We start from the raw sequence: 12,173 nt of genomic DNA on the forward strand, positions 1-12,173 counted from the left end.
AAACCCAAAGCTACTTACAAACTGGCTGATGGAGGAGACTGCTCAGCACCACATTGACAAAACCCCTCTACAAGAGAAACAGGACAAAACACATTTCTTAAAGGGATAGTTTCGTCACAGTGGTGACCCTTTGGTTAAACACACCACCAGCCATCTATCTCGAATGATGGAGCAGTCCTATGGTCCTCTGGGACTACGACAATTTTAACTTAACCATCTTTTACACGGTACTTCAGATGTGGTCTTGCCAATACCCTGTATCAGTGAAGCATAATCTCCCTCTTATATTCCATTCCCCTTGCAATAAACCATAACAATCTATTAGCTTTCCTGATTACTTTCTGTATCTGCATACTAATTTTCTGTGATTTATGCTCTAGGACATTCAGATCACTCTGTATCTCAGAGCTCTGCAACATCTCACCACTTAGATCACACATTCACATAGGAGCTCCTATGATGCTGCTTGGCCTGCTGTGTTCATCCAGCTCTGCACCTTGTTGTCTCGGATTCTCCAGCATCTGCAGTTCCTACTATCTCGACAATTTCATGCTTTGCCACAATGTAAATTTACCAACCGTACATTCAATCCCTTTATCCAAGTCATTTAGATAAATTGTAAAGAGTTGAGACCCCAGCACTGACACCTCTGAAACAGCACTCATAACATCTTGCCAGCCTGAAAAAGACCCATTTTTCCGACTCTCTGCTTTCTGTCAGCCAGCCAATCTTCTAACTATGTATAAAATATATTACCCCTACACTGTGAGCTTTTATTTTCTGCAATAGCCTTTGATGTAGCACCTTACCAAATGCCTTCTGGAAATCTAAGTGCAATATATCCACAACAGCATAAGATATAGGAACAGAAATAGACTATTTGGCCCATTGAGCCTGCTCCACCATTCGGCCATGGTTGGTATGTTTGCCAACCAATGCTCCTGCTTTCTCCTTGTAACCATTGGTCCCCTTATTAATCAAGCACTTATCTATCTCTGTCTTAAACACACTCAATAACTTGGCCTCCACAACCTTCTACAGCAGTGAATTACATAGATTCACCATCCTCTGGCTGAAGAAATTCCTCCTCATCTCAGTTCAAAATGATCATCCCTTCACTCTGAGGCAGTGCCCTTGGGTCCTAGTCTCTCCTACTAGTGGAAACATCTTCTCCATGTCCACAATATCCAGGTCTTTCAGTATTCTGTAAGTTCCCATGAGATCCCCCTCATCCCTTTAAACTCCATCGAGTACAGACCCAGAACCCTTTATTGCTCTTCATATGACAAGCATTTAATTCCTGACATCATTCTTGCGTACATCCTCTGGACCCCATCCAAGGCCAGAACATCCTTACAAGGCCCAGAACTACTTGCAAAATTCCAAATGAGGTCTGACCAGAGGCTTATAAGGTTCAGCAGTACATCTGCTCTTGTGCCCTAGGCTTCTTGAAATGATTGCTAACATTGCATTTACCTTCCTAACTACCAGCTGAACCTGAATGTTAATCTTAAGAGAGTCTTGAGTTAGGACTCCTAAGTCCCTTCATACTTTAGATTTCTGAAGCATTTCCCCATTTAGAACATAGTCTGCACCTCTATTCAAAATCTACAAAAGTGCATAACCCCATACTTCCCCACACTTTCCATCTGCCAATTCTTTGCTTACGCCCTTAATCTCTCCAAATTGTTCTGCTTCCTCAACAGTACCTGTCCATCAACCTATCTTTATGTCATCTGCAAACTAAGCAAAAAAGCCCTCGTAGAATTATACAGCATTAAACATGTTCTTTGGCTCACTATGTCTATGCCAACCAAAAAACACCAAACTATATTAATTCCATTTAACCTTAACTTCATCAAGAGCCGACTATGCCCTGGCATTTTAAAATGCACACCCAAATGCTTCTTAAATATAGCAAGAGTATCTGCCTCCACCAACCTCTCAGGCAGCACATTCCATGCCTCTATCACCCTCTGGGTGAAAAAAAAATTCTTTCTCATTCTTTCTCTAAATCACTTCCTCTTCACCTTAAATGCGCTCTGATCCTAGACATGGCTGTGATGGGGGAAGAGATTTTCATGATCTGCTCTGGCTATACCTCTCATAATTTTGTATACTGAATCAAAACCCCCCCTTCAGCTTCCTCTATTCTAAGGAAAACAAACCCAGCTTATCCAGGCTATCCTCAGAACTGAGTCTTTTCAACTCAGGCAACATCCTGGTGAATTTCCTCTGATCTTTTCCTGTGCAATCATGTCTTTTTGATAGTGCGGCAACTAGAACTTCATTCAGTATTCCATCTGTATTCCAATGTATTATGAAGTAGTAGTAAGACTTCCTTGCTCCTATATTCTATCTCCTGGCTAATGAAGACATACCTTCTTCATCATCCTTGAATTGGATATCATGCAAGGACTGTGAGAAATACTACATAGGACAAGCGAGAAGAAAATTGACAATATGGATAAATGAACACAACCAGCCACCAAGAGACACGCCCAATTCTCAAATGTCTCACTACACACGGACAACGAGGGACACAAATTCGGCTGGGACAACACATCCATAATCGCACAAGCCAAACAGCAACACGCCAGGGAATTCCTGGAGGCCTGGTATTTCAACCGGACTCCATCAACAAACACATTGAATTAGACTCTGTGCACAAATCACTGAGAAACACAACTAGGAGTAATACCAACCACCCCAGCAAACCGAGGCATACAAATAACAAGCGGGACAGAACACCGACGCTTCACCAGAGGCATACTGACGATGTTACCGAGCAGGATGATGAAACTTTTGCAATCAAACCCACCAGCTCAGCAAGCATATCTACAACCTCATCCACAACCCAAGCTACAAACTTTAAGCAGGTCATTGCAGTCATCAGAGAACATCCCCATGTCTTCCTTATGACGTAAGGAAAATCTTTGAATTAAGTGAAGATGGTTTGATCTAAGGCATTACCCTCAGGAGCTCCTGAAGTAATGTCTGTGGTTGAGATGCATGACCTCAAACAATCACAATGATTTTTTTTGTGCTTGATATGACTTAGAATAGTGGAGAGTTTTACATCTGATTCTCATTGACTCCAGTTTTGTTAGGGATCCTTGATGCCACACTTGGTCAAATGCTGCTTTGATGACTTGAATTTTTTTTCTCACACCCCTTCTTGAGTTCAGTTCATTTGTCCATAAGTATTATTGAAAAAATACACAATTTGTCAAACCTTTTCATCTAGCACTTATCTGGACATTTTGCAAGACTACCAATTCAAGGGAAAATCCAATGTTTGTACTACACAAGAGAATAGTGTTAGCAAGTGAACTCTGAGAGATTGTGTTGCTATGGAGAATTCACCAATTAATGCTGATTAGTTAGGCCTGACCAATCAGAATCAACATGCCTGGTTTAAAATTTAAATAAGCTGGTTCTTAATGGTCAATCAGTTTGGGGATATTTATAGAACATAGCACATACAACAGCATAGAAAGGAGGTTAACAGATTGTGATTAATACAATTCTTCTGTGCTGATGGTCGGAGTACCTCATGGATGCCCAGGTTTGAGGTACTGTATTGTTTGAATCTATCCCATTTGGCATTGTGGTTGTACAAAGCAACATAATGAAAGTTATTCTCAGTGTGAAGTCAAATCTCCATAAAGAATGTGTGGTGGTCACTCCGACTTATATTATCATTAACACAAGCACCTGGTACAGGCAGTTTACATACAGGAGACATATTTTTGCCCACCTTCGGTTCCCTCACAACCTTCCTCAGGCTCAGCCTAATAGTTATGATCTTCAGGACTCGGTCAGCTCAGTCAGAAGTCGTGCTATCAAAGCAAGGTTGTGATGGACACTGATATCCCCCACCAGAAGTATATTCTGTACATTTATACATGAACGCACAAATTGTGAGCAGGAGTAGGCCACTCAGCCTCATGGGCCTGCTTCGCCATTCATTCAGATCATAACTGATCTGATTTTTCCATATTCCCACCTGTTCATGATAACTGTTCACCCCTTGCTTGGATTTTTGGTAATTTACCTCTGTCTAAAGAAAATTCAATTATTCCACTGCCTTGGTTCTAAAGACTCATTACAGTCTCCTCATTTCTATCATAAATTTTTAAACAGTGACCTCTCATTCTAGAATCTCCCACAAGAGAAAGTATCTTTTTCATATGCACCCAGTCAAGGCTACTCAGGGTCTAATATGTTTCAGTCAAAGTCACATTTTGTCTTGTAATAAGATATAAGCCTAACTAGTTCAATATTTCTTTAATAGACAACCTTCTCATTTGAGACAGATACATGAATGGGCAGGGAGCAGAGGGATACAGATCCTTGGAATATAGGCGACAGGTTTAGATAGAGGATCTGGATCGGCGCAGGCTTGGAGGGCCGAAGGGCCTGTTCCTGTGCTGTAATTTTCTTTGTTCTCTTTGTTCTTGAGGTATCAATTCAGTAAACTTTTCATGAACTGCTTCCAAATCATTTACATTCTTCCTTAAATAAGAAAACAAATATTATACACAGGACTCTAGGTGCGGTCTCACCAATACTAGACAACTGAGGCATAACATCTCTATTTTTATGTCCAATTTCTCTCATTATAAAGAATAGCATTCTTTAAGCTTTCCTAATTACTTGCTGTATCTGCAGCTGAAGCTGAAGTCACATAGTCTTACCAGACCACAGGGCTGCTCTCTCATTAGAGAGGGAGAGAGAACTGTTGGTTTAACTTTTTGTGATTCATGCACTAAGACACCCAGATACCTACGTAACCCAGAGCTCTGCAATCTCGCAGTAAACAAATTTTTTTTTTATTCTGCCAAAATGGATATTTTCACATTTTCTAATATTATACTTCAGTTGGAACATCTTTGTCCATTTTGTTAACCAATATTCAATTGTAGCAACCTATGTCCTCTTCACACCTTCCTATATCTTGGTGTCATCAGAAAATTTAGCAACCATGTCTGAGGTCCATTCATTGAAGTGATTTATACAAATTGTAAAAAGTTGAGGTCCTAGCACTGATCCCTGTGATACACACATCACATCTTGCCAACAAGAAAAATACCTATTCATGCCTGCTTTCTGCATCCCACTAGCAAGCATGCTATATCGTGGCAGACACAGAGGAATTCATCAGACGATTGAGACTCCGGGAATTTTTCCAAGATGTCAGCAGCGAGCCCAATGAGATAACTAATGAACTGGATCAGTCAATAGAGAGATCCGTGGAGGAGCGGACAAAGGAGTCAAATTGGACCCGTTCGAAGTGCTGCTGCCCTGGGCTTGACAGGTATGCTCGAGCCATCAGAGAACATGTGAACACCAGATTTATCAGCCGCTTTCACAAGGCAGTGCAAAACATCACCCAAGCACAACACAACGCCATCCATGCTCTCAAGACCAATTGCAACATTGTCATCAAACCAGCAGACAGAGAAGGAGCCATCATCCTACAGAATAGAACGGACTACTGCAGGGAAGTGTCCTGACAGCTGAACAACCAGGAACACTACAGACAATTACCTGCCAATCTGGCCAAAGAAAACACCTGTTAACTGAACAGACTGGTCAAGACTTTTGATCCAGTCCTTCAGAGCACTCTACACTCTCTCATCCCACGTACATCCCGTTGGGGACTTCTTCTGTCTTCCAACACCCCTGGATGTCCCATCGTATCAGGCAATGGGACCCTGTGTGAGAACCTCTCTGGCTATGTTGAGGGCACCTTCAAACCACTGTATGGGGAACCCCAGCTTCTGTTGCATCACTACAGATTTCTTATAAAAACTCAGCACCTACGGACCAGTTGAACAAGGAACATTCCTCGTCACAATGGCTGTTTCGGCACTCTACACCAGCATTCCCCATGATGACAGCATTGCCACAACAGCTTCAGTACTCAATACCACCAACTGCCAATTTCCCGACTCCATCCTACAACTCATCTGCATCATCCATGACCACAATGTCTTCCCCTTCAACAACCAGTTCTTCATCCAGACACATGGAATAGCCATGGGGACCAGATTTACTCTCCATTATGCCAACATTTTCATGCATAAGTTCAAACAAGACTTCTTTGCTGCACAGAACTTTCAACTAACACTATACACCAGAAACATTGATGACAATTTCTTTCTTTGGATTCTTGCTGAGGAATAACTGAAACAACTACATAGCGATATCAACAAGTTTCATCCCACCATCAGAGTGACCATTGATTACTCTTTAGAATCAGTCTCATTCTTGGACACGTGCATCTCCATCAAGGACGGACACCTCTATACCTCACCCCACCACAAACCCACAGATAACCTCACAACGTTGCATTTCTCTAGCTTCCACCCTAAACATATTAAAACAGCCATTCCCTACGGACAGGCCCTACGCATATACAGGATCTGTTCAGATGAGGAGGAATGAGACAGATACCTGAAGGTGTTGATGGACACCCTCATAGGAACAGGATACGGTGCTCAATTCATCAATTGACAGTTTCGACATGCCACAGCGAAAAACCGTAATGATTTCCTCAGAAGACCGACGCGGGATACATCCAATAGGGTACCCTTTGTCGTGCAGTACTTCCCGGGAGCGGAGAAACCACTCTTCGTAGCCTTGACGTTGAGCACCTCGCCAAGATCTTCACCACGCCTCCGCTTCTCACCATCAAACAACTGCAAATTCTTAAACAGACCATTGTTCACAACAAACTACCCAGCCTTCAGGACAACATTGACTACAACACTTTACAACCCTATCATGGCAACCTCTGCAAGACATGTCAGATCTTCGACATGGACACTACCATCATGAATGGGAACACCACCCACCATGTCCACGGCAGATACTCATGACTCAGCCAACGTTGTCTATCTCATACACTGCGGGCAAGGATGCCCCGAGACATGGTATATTGGCGAATCTATGCAGGAGCTATGACAATGGATGAATGGACACCTTGCAACAATCACCAGATAGGGATGTTCCCTCCCGGTGGGGGAACACTTCAGGTGTCAAGGACATTCAGCCTTGGATTTTCAGGTAAAATTTCCTCCAAGGCGGACTTCAGGATACACAACAATGCAGAGTCACCGAGCAGAGGCTGACAGCCAAGTTCGGTATCTATGAGGATGGCATCAACTGGGATCTTGGGTTCATGTCTCACTACAGGTGACCCTACAGGTGCACTCTCTCTCCCTCTCTCACACACACACACACACACACACGCATGTGCACGTGTGAATCTATGGGGGCAAATTTGTATTTGTGGATACATTCTATACATTCTATTTTGTTCACAAAGCACACAATTTATAGACAGTCAGTCAATGTGGCGTTTTATAAATTCTTATTTTAGAAATCAAACCAGGCTGACTCCAACCCAGAACACAAACAGGTACTAAACAAGGCCTCACACCTAACATGCATTGTCTGACCTAAAATGTCACCTCTTCTTTACACTGATAAAACCTTTAGTTTTCTCAGGACAGTGACTTCAAAGGAATTCGGTGATTTACATATACATATTAATCAATTAAAATCTTCTGAATGATTAAAGATTTAACAGCATCTTAGGTTTGTTTAGTATATCCTCGTAAGTGTAGTGACATCTATGTTCTTTTACTTATAAATTCTGTGTGTGATACTATCTCTGTCACTAACACCTTTAGAAGGAGTAAGACTCTGAGAGCCTGTGTTTTCAAATAAACCTGTTGGACTATACCCTGGTGTTGTGTGATTTCTGACCTTGTCCACCCCAGTCCAACACCGGCACCTCCACATTATGTTAGCACGCTAAACTTCTATCCAGGGCATACGTTATCTCCTAGACCATAAGTTCTTATTTTCCATAATAATCTTTAATATGGTTAATTTTCAAATGTCTTACCTTTCAGTAAACCAAGTTGACTGTGCCTGATTGCAGTGACAGCCCTTGCTGGGCAATTTGCAAGTTTGGGTCTACAAGTGCCAAGTAACATTTGCGCCACATAAGGTTCCATCTGCAACAACAGTGAAACTAACCATCATCCCTTCACATTCAATGACATCATCATGCCTGCTAGCATGTACACTGAGTAATCAATATCATTGCAGTTAAAGAGCACTTAGATATATTCAAGGTAGTCAGGCAGAGTCAACTTGGTTTACTGAAAGGTAAATTATGTTTAACACTTTGAAGAAGTGACATATACTGTGGACAAAGGGGAACCAGTAGATTTCCAGAAGACATTTGAAAAGTAGCCATATGAAACATATTGATCTAGATAGAAATTTAGCTGTGTTCAGGTGTACAAGGAAGAATTCATAGGCCATATTTATGACATTTTTTAAGAACAATATGTTGTGGATATAACCGGGAATCAGTCTACTTTGAATCTGGTAATGGGTGATGAGCCAGGTTTAACAAATTATGTCAGAGTAAAGGATCACCTAGGAACAGTGACTATAACATGGTAGAGTTTAGTATTCAGTTTGAGAGGGAGGATCTTAGTTTGGAAACAACTATGTTAAGCTTAAATATGAGTAATTACAAATAAATGAGGGCAGACCTGGCTGGAGTGGACTGGGAAAGAATTTTAGCAGTAAAGGCAGTTGAGAATCAGTGGCACATTTAATGACATCAAATTAAAAGAAAAAATATGTGGCAAAGATTAGTGGTAAGACAGAGGATTGAAAAACAAAAACACAAATTGCTGGAAAAGCTCAACAGGGCTGGCAGCATCTGTGGAGTGAAATCAGAGTTAATCTTTGGGGTCCAGTGACCCTTCCTCAGAATTGGGTTCTGGGGAAGGGTCACTGGACCTGAAACATTAACTCTGATTTCTCCATACAAATTTTATCAGACTTGCTGAACTTTTCCAGTAATTTCTGTTTTTGTTTCTGATTTACAGCATCCACAGTTCTTTCATTTTTTAATAGAGGATTTAAAAAGTTTAATAACCAATAAAAGACAACCAAGAAAGAACAAAGAGGGCACAGATAAATTTTGAGTATAAACTTGCAAGTATTATCAAGATGGTCAACAAGAGCTTCTTCAAATCTATAAAAAAAAGAAAAACAAGAGTGAACATATAACTCCGAGAAAACAGGGCTGGGAAATAATAATGGGGAACCAGGATATTGCAGGGTACTTGAATAAATACTTTGTATTTATCTTCACTATGAAAGATACTAACAGTATTCCAAAATTATGAAGAAAAGGAAATAGGTCGAGTGGGCAAAATGCTAGCAAATGCAGTATAATGTAGGAAAATGTAAAGTTGTTCATTTTGGAATGGAGAACAAAAGAACAGAGCATGTATTAAATGGAGAAAAGCTGCAGAAAGCTGCAACATGAGGGGACTTGGGTGTACTTCTGCGTGAAACACAAAGATAGTACACAGGTGCAGCAGATAATCAGGAAGGTTAATGGAATGTAAACAAACAGGAGGCTGGAAAAACACAACAAGGCAGGTAGCATCTGGAGGAAAAGAAAAGTCAACATTTCAGGTTTTACCCTTCTTCAGGACCCAGAACATTGAATTCTCCTTTCCTCCAGATGCTGCGTGGCTTGCTGTGTTCTTCCAGCCTCCTGTTTGTCGAGCTTGGATTCCAGCATCTGCAGCTTTTTTTGTCTCTAACCAAGGTTAATGGAATGTTGGCCCTTAATTCTAAGGGTTTGGAGTATAAAAGTAGGGATGTCTGTACAATATGTTTGTGAGAGCATGTCTGGAGTACTGTGAGCAGTTTTGGTCCCCTTATTTCAGGAAAGGTATTGTTTCATTGGAGGCAGTTCACAGAAGGCTCACTAGGATGATCCCCACATGGAGGGATTCTCTTATGAGCAAAGGCTAAACAATTTGGGATTCTACTGATTGGAATTGAAAAGCATGAGAGTACAGGTAGTTCTCTTTTAACGCGATAGTTGCAGTCTTGTGTGACCTCGCACTATAGAAAATCACGTTATAGGGAAATCGCTATAGAAAATCACGAAACCTGTACAGCAGAAAGTTCATGTTATCCAAGCAGCGTTTGCTATTCATCAATCACATTACAGCCAATTCACATTAATGAAACACACGTTATAGCAGAGCTACCAGTTGATCTCATTGAAACATCTAGGAATCTTAAGGATCTTGACAGGGTAAATGCTGAGAGGGTTTCCCCTCATGGGAGAATCTTGGACCAGAGGGCATAGTCTCAGAATAAAGGGGCTCAAATTTAAGGCTGAGCTAAGGTAGAATTTCTTCTCTCAGAAGGCTATGAGTCTTCGAAATTCCTTGCCCAGAGAGTTGTGGGGCAGAGTCCTCCTGTATATTTAAGGATGAGATAAATGGATTCTTGGTCAGTTAGGGCTTCAAGGGAAAATGTAGGAAAGTGGGTGTGATGAATATCAGATCAGCAATGATTCTGTTGAATGATGGAGCAGGCTTAGAGGACCAAACAGCCTACACTTGTTCCTATTTCTTGTGGTCTTATGGTCTTAATTAGATAAGAACCCATGGTGTTATAGCATGGATAAAGAATTGTCCTGATACAAGGCAGAGAATTGGGATAAGGAGCACATTTTCAGGATGGCAAACTGTAAATAGTGGAGTGCCCTGACCTACAATCCAACGTCAGTTTTTGTCCAATGTGTGCAGGAGGGTTTCCTGACACAGTATGTAGATAGGCCAACAAGAGGCGAGGCCACATTGGATTTGGTACTGGGTAATGAACCAGGCCAGGTGTTAGATTTGGAGGTAGGAGAGCACTTTGGTGATAGTGACCACAATTCGGTTACATTTACTTTAGCGATGGAAAGGGATCGGTATATAAAGCAGGGCAAGAGTTATAGCTGGGGGAAAGGCAACTATGAGGCGATGAGGCAAGATTTAGGATGCATAGGATGGAGAAGGAAACTGCAGGGGCTGGGCACAATTGAAATGTGGAGCTTGTTCAAGGAACAGCTACTGCGTGTCCTTGAGAAGTATGTACCTGTCAGGCAGGGAGGAAGTGGTCGAGCGAGGGAACCGTGGTTTACTAAAGAAGTTGAATTTCTTGTCAAGAGGAAGAAGGAGGCTTATGTAGAGATGAGGCATGAAGGCTCAGTGAGGCCGCTTGAGAGTTACAAGTTAGCCAGGAAGGACCTAAAGAGAGAGCTAAGAAGAGCCAGGAGGGGACATGAGAAGTCTTTAGCAGGTAGGATCAAGGAAAACCCTAAAGCTTTCTATAGGTATGTCAGGAATAAAAGAATGACTAGAGTAAGATTGGGGCCGGTCATGGACAGTAGTGGGAAGTTGTGCGTGGAGTCCGAAGAGATAGGAGAGGTGCTAAATGAATATTTTTCGTCAGTATTCACGCAGGAAAAAGACAATGTAGTCGAGGAGAATACTGAGATACAGTCTATTAGACTAGACGGGATTGAGGTTCATAAGGAGGAGATGTTAGCAATTCTGGAAGGTGTGAAAATAGATAAGTCCCCTGGGCCGGATGGGATTTATCCTAGGATTCTCTGGGAAGCTAGAGAGGAGATTGCAGAGGCTTTGGCTTTGATCGTTATGTCGTCATTGTCTTCAGGAATAGTGCCAGAAGACTGGAGACGAGCAAATGTTGTCCCCTTGTTCAAGAAGGGGAGTAGAGACAACCCTGGTAATTATAGACCAGTGAGCCTTACTTCGGTTGTGGGTAAAATGTTGGAAAGGATTATAAGAGAAGGTGACCAAACAGGTGGATGAGGGTAAAGCGGTTGATGTGGTGTATTTGGATTTCAGTAAAGCATTTGATAAGGTTCCCCATGGTAGGCTATTGCAGAAAATACGGAGGCATGGGATTGAGGGTGATTGAGCGGTTTGGATCAGAATTTGGATAACTGTAAGAAGACAGAGGGTGGTGGTTGATGGGAAATGTTCATCCTGGAGTTCAGTTACTAGAGGTGTACCTCAAGGATCTGTTTTGGGGCCACTGCTGTTTGTCATTTTTATAAATGACCTGGATGAGGGCGTAGAAGGATGGGTTAGTAAATTTGCGGATGACACCAAAGTCGGTGGAGTTGTGGATAGTGCAGAAGGATGTTGTAGGTTACAGAGGGACATAGATAAGCTGCAGAGCTGGGCTGAGAGGTGGCAAATGGAATTTAATGCGGAAAAGTGTGAGGTGATTCACTTTGGAAGGAGTAACAG

The sequence above is a fragment of the Rhincodon typus genome, chromosome 11 (assembly GCF_021869965.1).
Source record: "Rhincodon typus isolate 14 chromosome 11, sRhiTyp1.1, whole genome shotgun sequence".
Lineage (NCBI taxonomy): Eukaryota > Metazoa > Chordata > Chondrichthyes > Orectolobiformes > Rhincodontidae > Rhincodon > Rhincodon typus.